We start from the raw sequence: 18715 nt of genomic DNA, 5'->3' as shown, positions 1-18715 counted from the left end.
AAAACCATCAAGGAACTCCAAGCATTTAAAGAATGAGCAACAAGGATCTCCATGCATTCAAAGAATGAGCAACAAGGAACTCCATGCATTCAAAGATTAAGCAACAAGCAACTCCATGCATTCAAAGAATGAGCAACAAGGAACTCCATGCATTCAAAGAATGAGCAACAAGGAACTTCATGCATTCAAAGAATGAGCAACAAGGAACTCCATGCATTCAAAGAATGAGCAACAAGGAACTCCATGCATTCAAAGAATGAACAACAAGCAACTCCATGCATTCAAAGAATGAGCAACGAGCAACTCCGTGCATTCAAAGAATGAGCAACGAGCAACTCCGTGCATTCAAAGAATGAGCAACGAGCAACTCCGTGCATTCAAAGAATGAGCAACGAGCAACTCCGTGCATTCAAAGAATGAGCAACGAGGAACTCCGTGCATTCAAAGAATGAGCAACAAGCAACTCCGTGCATTCAAAGAATGAGCAACAAGCAACTCCGTGCATTCAAAGAATGAGCAACAAGCAACTCCGTGCATTCAAAGAATGAGCAACAAGCAACTCCGTGCATTCAAAGAATGAGCAACAAGCAACTCCGTGCATTCAAAGAATGAGCAACAAGGAACTCCGTGCATTCAAAGAATGAGCAACAAGGAACTCCGTGCATTCAAAGAATGAGCAACAAGGAACTCCATGATTTCAAAGAAGAACCATCAAAGAACTCCATGCATTCAAAGAATGAGCAACAAGAAACTCCATGCATTCAAAGAATGAGCAACAAGCAACTCCATGCATTCAAAGAATGAGCAACAAGGAACTCCATGCATTCAAAGAATGAGCAACAAGGAACTCCATGCATTTAAAGAATGAGCAACAAGGAACTCCATGCATTCAAAGAATGAGCAACAAGGAACTCCATGCATTCAAAGAATGAGCAACAAGGAACTCCATGCATTCAAAGAATGAGCAACAAAGAACTCCATGCATTCAAAGAATGAGCAACAAGGAACTCCATGCATTCAAAGAATGAGCAACAAGGAACTCCATGCATTCAAAGAATGAGCAACAAGGAACTCCATGCATTCAAAGAATGAGCAACAAGGAACTCCATGCATTCAAAGAATGAGCAACAAGGAACTCCATGCATTCAAAGAATGAGCAACAAGGAACTCCATGCATTCAAAGAATGAGCAACAAGGAACTCCATGCATTCAAAGAATGAGCAACAAGGAACTCCATGCAATCAAAGAATGAGCAACAAGGAACTCCATGCATTCAAAGAATGAGCAACAAGGAATTCCATGCATTCAAAGAATGAGCAACAAGGAACTCCATGCATTCAAAGAATGAGCAACAAGGAACTCCATGCATTCAAAAATTGAGCAACAAAGAACTCCATGCATTCAAAGAATGAGCAACAAGCAACTCCATGCATTCAAAGAATAAGCAACAAGGAACTCCATGCATTCAAAGAATGAGCAACAAGCAACTCCATGCATTCAAAGAATGAGCAACAAGCAACCATGCATTCAAAGAATGAGCAACAAGCAACTCCATGCATTCAAAGAATGAGCAACAAGGAACTCCATGCATTCAAAGAATGAGCAACAAGCAACTCCATGCATTCAAAGAATGAGCAACAAGCAACTCCATGCATTCAAAGAATGAGCAACAAGCAACCATGCATTCAAAGAATGAGCAACAAGCAACTCCATGCATTCAAAGAATGAGCAACAAGGAACTCAATGCATTCAAAGAATGAGCAACAAGGAACTCCATGCATTCAAAGAATGAGCAACAAACAACTCCATGCAATCAAAGAATGAGCAACAAACAACTCCATGCATTCAAAGAATGAGCAACAAACAACTCCATGCATTCAAAGAATGAGCAACAATGAACTCCATGCATTCAAAGAAGAACCATCAAGGAACTCCATGCATTCAAAGAAGAACCATCAAGGAACTCCATGTATTCAAAGAATGAGCAACAAACAACTCCATGCATTCAAACAATGAGCAACAAGGAAACTACATGCATTCAAAGAATGAGCAACAAGCAACTCCATGCATTCAAAGAATGAGCAACAAGGAACTCCATGCATTCAAAGAATGAGCAACAAGGAACTCCATGCATTGAAAGAATGAGCAACAAGGAACTCCATGCATTCAAAGAATGAGCAACAAGGAACTCCATGCATTCAAAGAAGAACCATCAAAGAACTCCGTGCATTCAAAGAATAACCATCAAGGAACTCCATGCATTCAAAGAATGAGCAACAAGGAACTCCATGCATTCAAAGAATGAGCAACAAGGAACTCCATGCATTCAAAGAATGAGCAACAAGGAACTCCATGCATTCAAAGAATGAGCAACAAGGAACTCCATGCATTCAAAGAATGAGCAACAAGGAACTCCATGCATTCAAAGAATGAGCAACAAGCAACTCCGTGCATTCAAAGAATGAGCAACAAGCAACTCCGTGCATTCAAAGAATGAGCAAGCAAGCAACTCCATGCATTCAAAGAATGAGCAGCAAGGAACTCCATGCATTCAAAGAATGAGCAACAAGCAACTCCGTGCATTCAAAGAATGAGCAACAAGCAACTCCGTGCATTCAAAGAATGAGCAGCAAGGAACTCCATGCATTCAAAGAATGAGCAGCAAGGAACTCCATGCATTCAAAGAATGAGCAGCAAGGAACTCCATGCATTCAAAGAATGAGCAACAAGCAACTCCATGCATTCAAAGAATGAGCAACAAGCAACTCCATGCATTCAAAGAATGAGCAACAAGCAACTCCATGCATTCAAAGAATGAGCAACAAGGAACTCCATGCATTCAAAGAATGAGCAAAAAGGAACTCCATGTATTCAAAGAATGAGCAACAAAGAACTCCATGCATTCAAAGAAGAACCATCAAAGAACTCCGTGCATTCAAAGAATAACCAACAAGAAACTTCATGCATTCAAAGAATGAGCAACAAAGAACTCCATGCATTCAAAGAATGAGCAACAAGGAACTTCGTGCATTCAAAGAATGAGCAACAAGGAACTCCATGCATTCAAAGAATGAGCAACAAGGAACTCCATGCATTCAAAGATTAAGCAACAAGGAACTCCATGCATTCAAAGAATGAGCAACAAGGAACTCCATGCATTCAAAGAATGAGCAACAAGGAACTCCATGCATTCAAAGAATGAGCAACAAGGAACTCCATGCATTCAAAGAATGAGCAACAAGGAACTCCATGCATTCAAAGAATGAGCAATAAGGAACTCCATGCATTCAAAGATTAAGCAACAAAGAACTCCATGCATTCAAAGAATAACCAACAAGGAACTCCATGCATTCAAAGAATAAGCAACAAGGAACTCCATGCATTCAAAGAATAAGCAACAAGGAACTCCATGCATTCAAAGAATAAGCAACAAGGCACTCCATGCATTCAAAGATTGAGCAACAAAGAACTACATGCATTCAAAGAATGAGCAACAAGGCACTCCATGCATTCAAAGAATGAGCAACAAGGAACTCCATGCATTCAAAGAATGAGCAACAAGGCACTCCATGCATTCAAAGAATGAGCAACAAGGCACTCCATGCATTCAAAGAATGAGCAACAAGGCACTCCATGCATTCAAAGAATGAGCAACAAGCAACTCCATGCATTCAAAGAATGAGCAACAAGGCACTCCATGCATTCAAAGAATGAGCAACAAGGCACTCCATGCATTCAAAGAATGAGCAACAAGGCACTCCATGCATTCAAAGAATGAGCAATAAGGAACTCCATGCATTCAAAGAATGAGCAACAAGGAACTCCATGCATTCAAAGAATGAGCAACAAGGAACTCCATGCATTCAAAGAATGAGCAACAAGGAACTCCATACATTCAAAGAATGAGCAACAAGCACTCCAAGCATTCAAAGAATAAGCAACAAGGAACTCCATGCATTCAAAGAACAACAACAAAGAACTCCATGCATTCAAAGAAGAACCAAAATGAACTCCATGCATTCAAAGAATGAGCAACAAGGAACTCCATGCATTAAAAGAATAAGCAACAAGGAACTCCATGCATTCAAAGAATGAACAACAAGGAACTCCATGCATTCAAAGATTAAGCAACAAAGAACTCCATGCATTCAAAGAATAACCAACAAGGAACTCCATGCATTCAAAGAATAAGCAACAAGGAACTCCATGCATTCAAAGAATGAGAAACAAGGAACTCCATGCATTCAAAGAATGAGAAACAAGGAACTCCATGCATTCAAAGAATGAGAAACAAGGAACTCCATGCATTCAAAGAATGAGAAACAAGGAACTCCATGCATTCAGAGAAGAACCATCAAGGAACTCCATGCATTCAAAGATTAAGCAACAAAGAACTCCATGCATACAAGAATGAGCAACAAGGAACTCCATGCATTTAAAGAATGAGCAACAAGGAACACCATGCATTCAAAGATTGAGCAACAAGGAACTCCATGCATTCAAAGAATGAGCAACAAGGAACTCCATGCATTCAAAGAATGAGCAACAAGGAACTCCAAGCATTCAAAGAATGAGCAACAAGGAACTCCATGCATTCAAAGAATGAGCAACAAGGAACTCCATGCATTCAAAGATTAAGCAACAAAGAACTCCATGCATTCAAAGAATAACCAACAAGGAACTCCATGCATTCAAAGAATAAGCAACAAGGCACTCCATGCATTCAAAGATTGAGCAACGAAGAACTATATGCATTCAAAGAATAAGCAACAAGGCACTCCATATATTCAAAGAATGAGCAACAAGGAACTCCATGCATTCAAAGAATAAGCAACAAGGAAGTCCATGCATTCAAAGAATGAGCAACGAAGAACTATATGCATTCAAAGAATAAGCAACAAGGCACTCCATGCATTCAAAGAATGAGCAACAAGGAACTCCATGCATTCAAAGAATAAGAAACAAGGAAGTCCATGCATTCAAAGAATGAGCAACAAGGAACTCCATGCATTCAAAGAAAAACCATCAAGGAACTCCATGCATTTAAAGAATGAGAAACAAGGAACTCCATGCATTCAAAGATTAAGCAACAAGGAACTCCATGCATTCAAAGAATGAGCAACAAGGAACTCCATGCATTCAAAGAATGAGCAACAAGGAACTCCATGCATTCAAAGAATGAGCAACAAGGAACTCCATGCATTCAAAGAATGAGCAACAAGGAACTCCATGCATTCAAAGAATGAGCAACAAGGAACTCCATGCATTCAAAGAATGAGCAACAAGGAACTCCATGCATTCAAAGAATGAGCAACAAGGAACTCCATGCATTCAAAGAATGAGCAACAAGGAACTCCATGCATTCAAAAAATGAGCAACTAGGAACTCCATGCATTCAAAAAATGAGCAACTAGGAACTCCATGCATTTAAAGATTAAACAACAAGGAACTCCATGCATTCAAAGAATGAGCAACAAGGAACTCCATGCATTCAAAGAATGAGCAACAAGGAACTCCATGCATTCAAAGAAGAACCATCAAAGAACTCCATGCATTCAAAGAAGAACCATCAAAGAACTCCGTGCATTCAAAGAATGAGCAACAAAGAACTCCATGCATTCAAAGAATGAGCAACAAAGAACTCCATGCATTCAAAGAATGAGCAACAAGGAACTTCGTGCATTCAAAGAATGAGCAACAAGGAACCCCATGCATTCAAAGAATGAGCAACAAGGAACTCCATGCATTCAAAGATTAAGCAACAAGGAACTCCATGCATTCAAAAAATGAGCAACAAGGAACTCCATGCATTCAAAGAATGAGCAACAAGGCACTCCATGCATTCAAAGAATGAGCAACAAGGCACTCCATGCATTCAAAGAATGAGCAACAAGGAACTCCATGCATTCAAAGAATGAGCAACAAGGCACTCCATGCTTTCAAAGAATGAGCAACAAGGAACTCCATGCTTTCAAAGAATGAGCAATAAGAAACTCCATGCATTCAAAGAATGAGCAACAAGGAACTCCAAGCATTCAAAGAATAAGCAACAAGGAACTCCATGTATTCAAAGAAGAACCATCAAAGAACTCCATGCATTCAAAGAAGAACCATCAAGGAACTCCATGCATTCAAAGAATGAGCAACAAGGAACTCCAGGCATTCAAAGAATAAGCAACAAGGAACTCCATGCATTCAAAGAATGAGCAACAAGGAACTCCATGCATTCAAAGAATGAGCAACAAGGAACTCCATGCATTCAAAGAATGAGCAATAAGGAAGTCCATGCATTCAAAGAATGAGCAATAAGGAACTCCATGCATTCAAAGATTAAGCAACAAAGAACTCCATGCATTCAAAGAATAACCAACAAGGAACTCCATGCATTCAAAGAATAAGCAACAAGGCACTCCATGCATTCAAAGATTGAGCAACAAAGAACTACATGCATTCAAAGAATGAACAACAAGGCACTCCATGCATTCAAAGAATGAGCAACAAGGAACTCCATGCATTCAAAGAATGAGCAACAAGGCACTCCATGCATTCAAAGAATGAGCAACAAGGAACTCCATGCATTCAAAGAATGAGCAACAAGGCACTCCATGCATTCAAAGAATGAGCAATAAGGAACTCCATGCATTCAAAGAATGAGCAACAAGGAACTCCATGCATTCAAAGAATGAGCAACAAGGAACTCCATGCATTCAAAGAATGAGCAACAAGGAACTCCATACATTCAAAGAATGAGCAACAAGCAGCTCCAAGCATTCAAAGAATAAGCAACAAGGAACTCCATGCATTCAAAGAAGAACCATCAAAGAACTCCATGCATTCAAAGAAGAACCATAAATGAACTCCATGCATTCAAAGAATGAGCAACAAGGAACTCCATGCATTCAAAGAATAAGCAACAAGGAACTCCATGCATTCAAGGAATAAGCAACAAGGAACTCCATGCATTCAAGGAATAAGCAACAAGGAACTCCACGCATTCAAAGAATGAACAACAAGGAACTCCATGCATTCAAAGAAAAACCATCAAGGAACTCCATGCATTTAAAGAATGAGCAACAAGGAACTCCATGCATTCAAAGATTAAGCAACAAGGAACTCCATGCATTCAAAGAATGAGCAACAAGGAACTCCATGCATTCAAATAATGAGCAACAAGGAACTCCATGCATTCAAAGAATGAGCAACAAGGAACTCCATGCATTCAAAGAATGAGCAACAAGGAACTCCATGCATTCAAAGAATGAGCAACAAGGAACTCCATGCATTCAAAGAATGAGCAACAAGGAACTCCATGCATTCAAAAAATGAGCAACAAGGAACTCCATGCATTCAAAAAATGAGCAACTAGGAACTCCATGCATTTAAAGATTAAACAACAAGGAACTCCATGCATTCAAAGAATGAGCAACAAGGAACTCCATGCATTCAAAGAATGAGCAACAAGGAACTCCATGCATTCAAAGAAGAACCATCAAAGAACTCCATGCATTCAAAGAAGAACCATCAAAGAACTCCATGCATTCAAAGAAGAACCATCAAGGAACTCCATGCATTCAAAGAAGAACCATAAAGGAACTCCATGCATTCAAAGAATGAGCAAAAAGGAACTCCATGCATTCAAAGAATGAGCAACAAGGAACTCCATGCATTAAAAGAATGAGCAACAAGGAACTCCATGCATTAAAAGAATGAGCAACAAGGAACTCCATGCATTCAAAGAAGAACCAACAAGGAACTCCATGCATTCAAAGAAGAACCAACAAGGAACTCCATGCATTCAAAGAATGAGCAACAAGGAACTCCATGCATTCAAAGAATGAGCAACAAGGAACTCCATGCATTCAAAGAATGAGCAACAAGGAACTCCATGCATTCAAAGAATGAGCAACAAGGAACTCCATGTATTCAAAGAAGAACCAACAAGGAACTCCATGCATTCAAAGAAGAACCAACAAGGAACTCCATGCATTCAAAGAATGAGCAACAAGCAACTCCATGCATTCAAAGAATGAGCAACAAGGAACTCCATGCATTCAAAGAATGAGCAAAAAGGAACTCCATGCATTCAAAGACTGAGCAAAAAGGAACTCCATGCATTCAAAGAATGAGCAAAAAGGAACTCCATGCATTCAAAGAATGAGCAACAAGGAACTCCATGCATTCAAAGAATGAGCAACAAGGAACTCCATGCATTCAAAGAATGAGCAACAAGGAACTCCATGCATTCAAAGAATGAGCAACAAGGAACTCCATGCATTCAAAGAATGAGCAACAAGGAACTCCATGCATTCAAAGAATGAGCAACAAGGAACTCCATGCATTCAAAGAATGAGCAACAAGGAACTCCATGCATTCAAAAATGAGCAACAAGCAACTCCATGCATTCAAAGAATGAGCAACAAGGAACTCCATGCATTCAAAAAATGAGCAACAAGGAACTCCATGCATTCAAAGAATGAGCAACAAGGAACTCCATGCATGAGCAACAAGGAACTCCATGCATTCAAAGAATGAGCAACAAGGAACTCCATGCATTCAAAGATAAGCAACAAAGAATTCCATGCATTCAAAGATTAAGCAACAAAGAACTCCATGCATTCAAAGAATGAGCAACAAGGAACTCCATGCATTCAAAGAATAAGCAACAAGGAACTCCATGCATTCAAAGATTGAGCAACAAGGAACTCCATGCATTCAAAGAATGAGCAACAAGGAACTCCATGCATTCAAAGAATGAGCAACAAGGAACTCCGTGCATTCAAAGAATGACCAACAAGGAACTCCATGCATTCAAAATAAGCAACAAAGAACTCCATGCATTCAAAGAATGACCAACAAGGAACTCCATGCATTCAAAGAATGAGCAACAAGGAACTCCATGCATTCAAAGAATGAGCAACAAGGAACTCCATGCATTCAAAGAATGAGCAACAAGGAACTCCATGCATTCAAAGAATGAGCAACAAGGAACTCCATGCATTCAAAGAATGAGCAACAAGGAACTCCATGCATTCAAAGAATGAGCAACAAGGAACTCCATGCATTCAAAGAATGAGCAACAAGGAACTCCATGCATTCAAAGAATGAGCAACAAGGAACTCCATGCATTCAAAGAATGAGCAACAAGGAACTCCATGCATTCAAAGAATGAGCAACAAGGAACTCCATGCATTCAAAGAATGAGCAACAAGGAACTCCATGCATTCAAAGAATAAGCAACAAGGAACTCCATGCATTCAAAGAATGAGCAACAAGGAACTCCATGCATTCAAAGAATGAGCAACAAGGCACTCCATGCATTCAAGAATGAGCAACAATGAACTCCATGCATTCAAAGAATGAGCAACAAGGAACTCCATGCATTCAAAGAATGAGCAACAATGAACTCCATGCATTCAAAGAATGAGCAACAAGGAACTCCATGCATTCAAAGAATGAGCAACAAGAACTCCATGCATTCAAAGAAGAAGCAACAAGGAACTCCATGCATTCAAAGAAGAACCACAAGGAACTCCATGCATTCAAAGAATGAGCAACAAGGAACTCCATGCATTCAAAGAATGAGCAACAAGGAACTCCATGCATTCAAAGAATGAGCAACAAGGAACTCCTTGCATTCAAAGAATGAGCAACAAGGAACTCCATGCATTCAAAGATTAAGCAACAAGGAACTCCATGCATTCAAAGATTAAGCAACAAGGAACTCCATGCATTCAAAGATTAAGCAACAAGGAACTCCATGCATTCAAAAATTGAAGCAACAAGGAACTCCATGCATTCAAAGAATGAGCAACAAGGAACTCCATGCATTCAAAGAATGAGCAACAAGGAACTCCATGCATTCAAAGAATGAGCAACAAGGAACTCCATGCATTCAAAGAATGTGCAACAAGGAACTCCATGCATTCAAAGAAGAACCAACAAGCAACTCCGTGCATTCAAAGAAGAACCAACAAGCAACTCCGTGCATTCAAAGAATGAGCAACAAGCAACTCCTGCATTCAAAGAATGAGCAACAAGCAACTCCGTGCATTCAAAGAATGAGCAACAAGAACTCCGTGCATTCAAAGAATGAGCAACAAGGAACTCCATGCATTCAAAGAATGAGCAACAAGAACTCCATGCATTCAAAGAATGAGCAACAAGGAACTCCATGCATTCAAAGAATGAGCAACAAGGAACTCCATGCATTCAAAGAATGAGCAACAAGGAACTCCATGCATTCAAAGAATGAGCAACAAGGAACTCCATGCATTCAAAGAATGAGCAACAAGGAACTCCATGCATTCAAAGAATAAGCAACAAGGAACTCCATGCATTCAAAGAATAAGCAACAAGGAACTCCATGCATTCAAAGAATAAGCAACAAGGAACTCCATGCATTCAAAGAATTAAGCAACAAGGAACTCCATGCATTCAAAGATTAAGCAACAAGGAACTCCATGCATTCAAAGAATGAGCAACAAGGAACTCCATGCATTCAAAAAATGAGCAACAAGGAACTCCATGCATTCAAAGAATGACCAACAAGGAACTCCATGCATTCAAAGAATGAGCAACAAGGAACTCCATGCATTCAAAGAATGAGCAACAAGAACTCCATGCATTCAAAGAATGAGCAACAAGGAACTCCATGCATTCAAAGAATGAGCAACAAGGAACTCCATGCATTCGAAGAATGAGCAACAAGGAACTCCATGCATTCAAAGAATGAGCAACAAGGAACTCCATGCATTCAAAGAATAAGCAACAAGGAACTCCATGCATTCAAAGAATAAGCAACAAGGAACTCCATGCATTCAAAGAATGAGCAACAAGGAACTCCATGCATTCAAAGAATGAGCAACAAGGAACTCCATGCATTCAAAGAATGAGCAACAAGAACTCCATGCATTCAAAGAATGAGCAACAAGGAACTCCATGCATTCAAAGAATAAGCAACAAGGAACTCCATGCATTCAAAGATAAGCAACAAGGAACTCCATGCATTCAAAGAATGAGCAACAAGGAACTCCATGCATTCAAAGAAGAACCAACAAGAACTCCATGCATTCAAAGAATGAGCAACAAGGAACTCCATGCATTCAAAGAATGAGCAACAAGGAACTCCATGCATTCAAAGAATGAGCAACAAGGCAACTCCATGCATTCAAAGAAGAAGCAACAAGGAACTCCATGCATTCAAAGAAGAAGCAACAAGGAACTCCATGCATTCAAAGAATGAGCAACAAGGAACTCCATGCATTCAAAGAATGAGCAACAAGAACTCCATGCATTCAAAGAATGAGCAACAAGGAACTCCATGCATTCAAAGAATAAGCAACAAGGAACTCCATGCATTCAAAGAATAAGCAACAAGGAACTCCATGCATTCAAAGAATAAGCAACAAGGAACTCCATGCATTCAAAGAATAAGCAACAAGGAACTCCATGCATTCAAAGAATAAGCAACAAGGAACTCCATGCATTCAAAGAATGAGCAACAAGGAACTCCATGCATTCAAAGAATGAGCAACAAGAACTCCATGCATTCAAAGAATGAGCAACAAGGAACTCCATGCATTCAAAGAATAACAACAAGAACTCCATGCATTCAAAGAATAGCAACAAGGAACTCCATGCATTCAAAGAATAGCAACAAGGAACTCCATGCATTCAAAGAATTAGCAACAAGGAACTCCATGCATTCAAAGAATGAGCAACAAGGAACTCCATGCATTCAAAGAAGAAGCAACAAGGAACTCCATGCATTCAAAGAAGAACCAACAAGGAACTCCATGCATTCAAAGAATGAAGCAACAAGGAACTCCATGCATTCAAAGAATGAGCAACAAGGAACTCCATGCATTCAAAGAAGAGCAACAAGGAACTCCATGCATTCAAAGAATGAGCAACAAGAACTCCATGCATTCAAAGAATGAGCAACAAGAACTCCATGCATTCAAAGAATGAGCAACAAGGAACTCCATGCATTCAAAGAATGAGAAACAAGGAACTCCATGCATTCAAAGAATGAGCAACAAGGAACTCCATGCATTCAAAGAATAAGCAACAAGGAACTCCATGCATTCAAAGAATGAGCAACAAGGAACTCCATGCATTCAAAGAATGAGCAACAAGGAACTCCATGCATTCAAAGAATGAGCAACAAGGAACTCCATGCATTCAAAGAATGAGCAACAAGGAACTCCATGCATTCAAAGAATGAGCAACAAGGAACTCCATGCATTCAAAGAATGAGCAACAAGGAACTCCATGCATTCAAAGAATGAGCAACAAGGAACTCCATGCATTCAAAGAATGAGCAACAAGGAACTCCATGCATTCAAAGAATGAGCAACAAGGAACTCCATGCATTCAAAGAATGAGCAACAAGGAACTCCATGCATTCAAAGAATGAGCAACAAGGAACTCCATGCATTCAAAGAATGAGCAACAAGGAACTCCATGCATTCAAAGAATAAGCAACAAGGAACTCCATGCATTCAAAGAATAACCAACAAGGAACTCCATGCATTCAAAGAATAAGCAACAAGGCACTCCATGCATTCAAAGAATGAGCAACAAGGAACTCCATGCATTCAAAGAATAAGCAACAAGGCACTCCATGCATTCAAAGAATGAGCAACAAGGAACTCCATGCATTCAAAGAATGAGCAACAAGGCACTCCATGCATTCAAAGAATGAGAAACAAGGCACTCCATGCATTCAAAGAATGAGCAACAAGGCACTCCATGCATTCAAAGAATGAGCAACAAGGCACTCCATGCATTCAAAGAATGAGCAACAAGGCACTCCATGCATTCAAAGAATGAGCAACAAGGAACTCCATGCATTCAAAGAATGAGCAACAAGGAACTCCATGCATTCAAAGAATGAGCAACAAGGAACTCCATGCATTCAAAGAATGAGCAACAAGGAACTCCATGCATTCAAAGAATGAGCAACAAGGAACTCCATGCATTCAAAGAATGAGCAACAAGGAACTCCATGCATTCAAAGAATAAGCAACAAGGAACTCCATGCATTCAAAGAATGAAGCAACAAGGAACTCCATGCATTCAAAGAAGAAGCAACAAGGAACTCCATGCATTCAAAGAATGAGCAACAAGGAACTCCATGCATTCAAAGAATAAGCAACAAGGAACTCCATGCATTCAAAGAATAAGCAACAAGGAACTCCATGCATTCAAAGAATAAGCAACAAGGAACTCCATGCATTCAAAGAATGAGCAACAAGGAACTCCATGCATTCAAAGAATGAGCAACAAGGAACTCCATGCATTCAAAGAATGAGCAACAAGGAACTCCATGCATTCAAAGAAGAGCAACAAGGAACTCCATGCATTCAAAGAATGAGCAACAAGGAACTCCATGCATTCAAAGAATGAGCAACAAGGAACTCCATGCATTCAAAGAATGAGCAACAAGGAACTCCATGCATTCAAAGAATGAGCAACAAGGAACTCCATGCATTCAAAGAATGAGCAACAAGGAACTCCATGCATTCAAAGAATGAGCAACAAGGAACTCCATGCATTCAAAGAATGAGCAACAAGGAACTCCATGCATTCAAAGAATGAGCAACAAGGAACTCCATGCATTCAAAAATGAGCAACAAGGAACTCCATGCATTCAAAGAATGAGCAACAAGGAACTCCATGCATTCAAAGAATGAGCAACAAGGAACTCCATGCATTCAAAGAATGAGCAACAAGGAACTCCATGCATTCAAAGAATGAGCAACAAGGAACTCCATGCATTCAAAGAATGAGCAACAAGGAACTCCATGCATTCAAAGAATGAGCAACAAGGAACTCCATGCATTCAAAGAATGAGCAACAAGGAACTCCATGCATTCAAAGAATGAGCAACAAGGAACTCCATGCATTCAAAGAATGAGCAACAAGGAACTCCATGCATTCAAAGAATGAGCAACAAGGAACTCCATGCATTCAAAGAATGAGCAACAAGGAACTCCATGCATTCAAAGAATGAGCAACAAGGAACTCCATGCATTCAAAGAAGAACCAACAAGGAACTCCATGCATTCAAAGAATGAGCAACAAGGAACTCCATGCATTCAAAGAATGAGCAACAAGGAACTCCATGCATTCAAAGAATGAGCAACAAGGAACTCCATGCATTCAAAGAATGAGCAACAAGGAACTCCATGCATTCAAAGAATGAGCAACAAGGAACTCCATGCATTCAAAGAATGAGCAACAAGGAACTCCATGCATTCAAAGAATGAGCAACAAGGAACTCCATGCATTCAAAGAATGAGCAACAAGGAACTCCATGCATTCAAAGAATGAGCAACAAGGAACTCCATGCATTCAAAGAATGAGCAACAAGGAACTCCATGCATTCAAAGAATGAGCAACAAGGAACTCCATGCATTCAAAGAATGAGCAACAAGGAACTCCATGCATTCAAAGAATGAGCAACAAGGAACTCCATGCATTCAAAGAATGAGCAACAAGGAACTCCATGCATTCAAAGAATGAGCAACAAGGAACTCCATGCATTCAAAGAATGAGCAACAAGGAACTCCATGCATTCAAAGAATGAGCAACAAGGAACTCCATGCATTCAAAGAATGAGCAACAAGGAACTCCATGCATTCAAAGAAGAAGCAACAAGGAACTCCATGCATTCAAAGAAGAACCATCAAGGAACTCCATGCATTCAAAGAAGAACCAACAAGGAACTCCATGCATTAAGAAGAACCAACAAGGAACTCCATGCATTCAAAGAAGAACCAACAAGGAACTCCATGCATTCAAAGAATGAGCAACAAGGAACTCCATGCATTCAAAGAATGAAGCAACAAGGAACTCCATGCATTCAAAGAATGAGCAACAAGGAACTCCATGCATTCAAAGAAGAAGCAACAAGGAACTCCATGCATTCAAAGAAGAACCAACAAGGAACTCCATGCATTCAAAGAAGACCAACAAGGAACTCCATGCATTCAAAGAATGAGCAACAAGGAACTCCATGCATTCAAAGAAGAGCAACAAGGAACTCCATGCATTCAAAGAAGAAGCAACAAGGAACTCCATGCATTCAAAGAATGAGCAACAAGGAACTCCATGCATTCAAAGAATGAGCAACAAGGAACTCCATGCATTCAAAGAATGAGCAACAAGGAACTCCATGCATTCAAAGAATGAGCAACAAGGAACTCCATGCATTCAAAGAATGAGCAACAAGGAACTCCATGCATTCAAAGAATGAGCAACAAGGAACTCCATGCATTCAAAGAATGAGCAACAAGGAACTCCATGCATTCAAAGAATGAGCAACAAGGAACTCCATGCATTCAAAGAATGAGCAACAAGGAACTCCATGCATTCAAAGAATGAGCAACAAGGAACTCCATGCATTCAAAGAATGAGCAACAAGGAACTCCATGCATTCAAAGAATGAGCAACAAGGAACTCCATGCATTCAAAGAATGAGCAACAAGGAACTCCATGCATTCAAAGAATGAGCAACAAGGAACTCCATGCATTCAAAGAATGAGCAACAAGGAACTCCATGCATTCAAAGAATGAGCAACAAGGAACTCCATGCATTCAAAGAATGAGCAACAAGGAACTCCATGCATTCAAAGAATGAGCAACAAGGAACTCCATGCATTCAAAGAATGAGCAACAAGGAACTCCATGCATTCAAAGAATGAGCAACAAGGAACTCCATGCATTCAAAGAATGAGCAACAAGGAACTCCATGCATTCAAAGAATGAGCAACAAGGAACTCCATGCATTCAAAGAATGAGCAACAAGGAACTCCATGCATTCAAAGAATGAGCAACAAGGAACTCCATGCATTCAAAGAATGAGCAACAAGAACTCCATGCATTCAAAGAATGAGCAACAAGGAACTCCATGCATTCAAAGAATGAGCAACAAGGAACTCCATGCATTCAAAGAATGAGCAACAAGGAACTCCATGCATTCAAAGAATGAGCAACAAGGAACTCCATGCATTCAAAGAATGAGCAACAAGGAACTCCATGCATTCAAAGAATGAGCAACAAGGAACTCCATGCATTCAAAGAATGAGCAACAAGGAACTCCATGCATTCAAAGAATGAGCAACAAGGAACTCCATGCATTCAAAGAATGAGCAACAAGGAACTCCATGCATTCAAAGAATGAGCAAAAAGGAACTCCATGCATTCAAAGAATGAGCAACAAGGAACTCCATGCATTCAAAGAATGAGCAACAAGGAACTCCATGCATTCAAAGAAGAAGCAACAAGGAACTCCATGCATTCAAAGAATGAGCAACAAGGAACTCCATGCATTCAAAGAATGAGCAACAAGGAACTCCATGCATTCAAAGAAGAGCAACAAGGAACTCCATGCATTCAAAGAAGAAGCAACAAGGAACTCCATGCATTCAAAGAATGAGCAACAAGGAACTCCATGCATTCAAAGAATGAGCAACAAAGAACTCCATGCATTCAAAGAATAAGCAACAAAGAACTCCATGCATTCAAAGAATGAGCAACAAGGAACTCCATGCATTCAAAGAATGAGCAACAAGGAACTCCATGCATTCAAAGAATGAGCAACAAGGAACTCCATGCATTCAAAGAATGAGCAACAAGGAACTCCATGCATTCAAAGAATGAGCAACAAGGAACTCCATGCATTCAAAGAATGAGCAACAAGGAACTCCATGCATTCAAAGAATGAGCAACAAGGAACTCCATGCATTCAAAGAATGAGCAACAAGGAACTCCATGCATTCAAAGAATGAGCAACAAGGAACTCCATGCATTCAAAGAATGAGCAACAAGGAACTCCATGCATTCAAAGAATGAGCAACAAGGAACTCCATGCATTCAAAGAATGAGCAACAAGGAACTCCATGCATTCAAAGAATGAGCAACAAGGAACTCCATGCATTCAAAGAATGAGCAACAAGGAACTCCATGCATTCAAAAATGAGCAACAAGGAACTCCATGCATTCAAAGAATGAGCAACAAGGAACTCCATGCATTCAAAGAATGAGCAACAAGGAACTCCATGCATTCAAAGAATGAGCAACAAGGAACTCCATGCATTCAAAGAATGAGCAACAAGGAACTCCATGCATTCAAAGAATGAGCAACAAGGAACTCCATGCATTCAAAGAATGAGCAACAAGGAACTCCATGCATTCAAAGAATGAGCAACAAGGAACTCCATGCATTCAAAGAATGAGCAACAAGGAACTCCATGCATTCAAAGAATGAGCAACAAGGAACTCCATGCATTCAAAGAATGAGCAACAAGGAACTCCATGCATTCAAAGAATGAGCAACAAGGAACTCCATGCATTCAAAGAATGAGCAACAAGGAACTCCATGCATTCAAAGAATGAGCAACAAGGAACTCCATGCATTCAAAGAAGAGCAACAAGGAACTCCATGCATTCAAAGAATGAGCAACAAGGAACTCCATGCATTCAAAGAATGAGCAACAAGGAACTCCATGCATTCAAAGAATGAGCAACAAGGAACTCCATGCATTCAAAAAATGAGCAACAAGGAACTCCATGCATTCAAAGAATGAGCAACAAGGAACTCCATGCATTCAAAGAAGAAGCAACAAGGAACTCCATGCATTCAAAGAATGAGCAACAAGGAACTCCATGCATTCAAAGATGAGCAACAAGGAACTCCATGCATTCAAAGAATGAGCAACAAGGAACTCCATGCATTCAAAGAATGAGCAACAAGGAACTCCATGCATTCAAAGAATGAGCAACAAGGAACTCCATGCATTCAAAGAATGAGCAACAAGGAACTCCATGCATTCAAAGAATGAGCAACAAGGAACTCCATGCATTCAAAGAATGAGCAACAAGGAACTCCATGCATTCAAAGAATGAGCAACAAGGAACTCCATGCATTCAAAGAATGAGCAACAAGGAACTCCATGCATTCAAAGAATGAGCAACAAGGAACTCCATGCATTCAAAGAATGAGCAACAAGGAACTCCATGCATTCAAAGAATGAGCAACAAGGAACTCCATGCATTCAAAGAATGAGCAACAAGAACTCCATGCATTCAAAGAATGAGCAACAAGGAACTCCATGCATTCAAAGAATGAGCAACAAGGAACTCCATGCATTCAAAGAATGAGCAACAAGGAACTCCATGCATTCAAAGAATGAGCAACAAGAACTCCATGCATTCAAAGAATGAGCAACAAGGAACTCCATGCATTCAAAGAATGAGCAACAAGGAACTCCATGCATTCAAAGATGAGCAACAAGGAACTCCATGCATTCAAAGATTAAGCAACAAGGAACTCCATGCATTCAAAGAATGAGCAACAAGGAACTCCATGCATTCAAAGAATAACCAACAAGGAACTCCATGCATTCAAAGAAGAGCAACAAGGAACTCCATGCATTCAAAGAATGAGCAACAAGGAACTCCATGCATTCAAAGAATGAGCAACAAGGAACTCCATGCATTCAAAGAATGAGCAACAAGGAACTCCATGCATTCAAAGAATGAGCAACAAGGAACTCCATGCATTCAAAGAATGAGCAACAAGGAACTCCATGCATTCAAAGAATGAGCAACAAGGAACTCCATGCATTCAAAGAATAAGCAACAAGGAACTCCATGCATTCAAAGAATAAGCAACAAGGAACTCCATGCATTCAAAGAATGAGCAACA

Source organism: Palaemon carinicauda, chromosome 18, assembly GCF_036898095.1.
Source record: "Palaemon carinicauda isolate YSFRI2023 chromosome 18, ASM3689809v2, whole genome shotgun sequence".
In the NCBI taxonomy this organism is placed as follows: domain Eukaryota; kingdom Metazoa; phylum Arthropoda; class Malacostraca; order Decapoda; family Palaemonidae; genus Palaemon; species Palaemon carinicauda.
Note: the sequence above shows the minus strand (reverse complement) of the source record.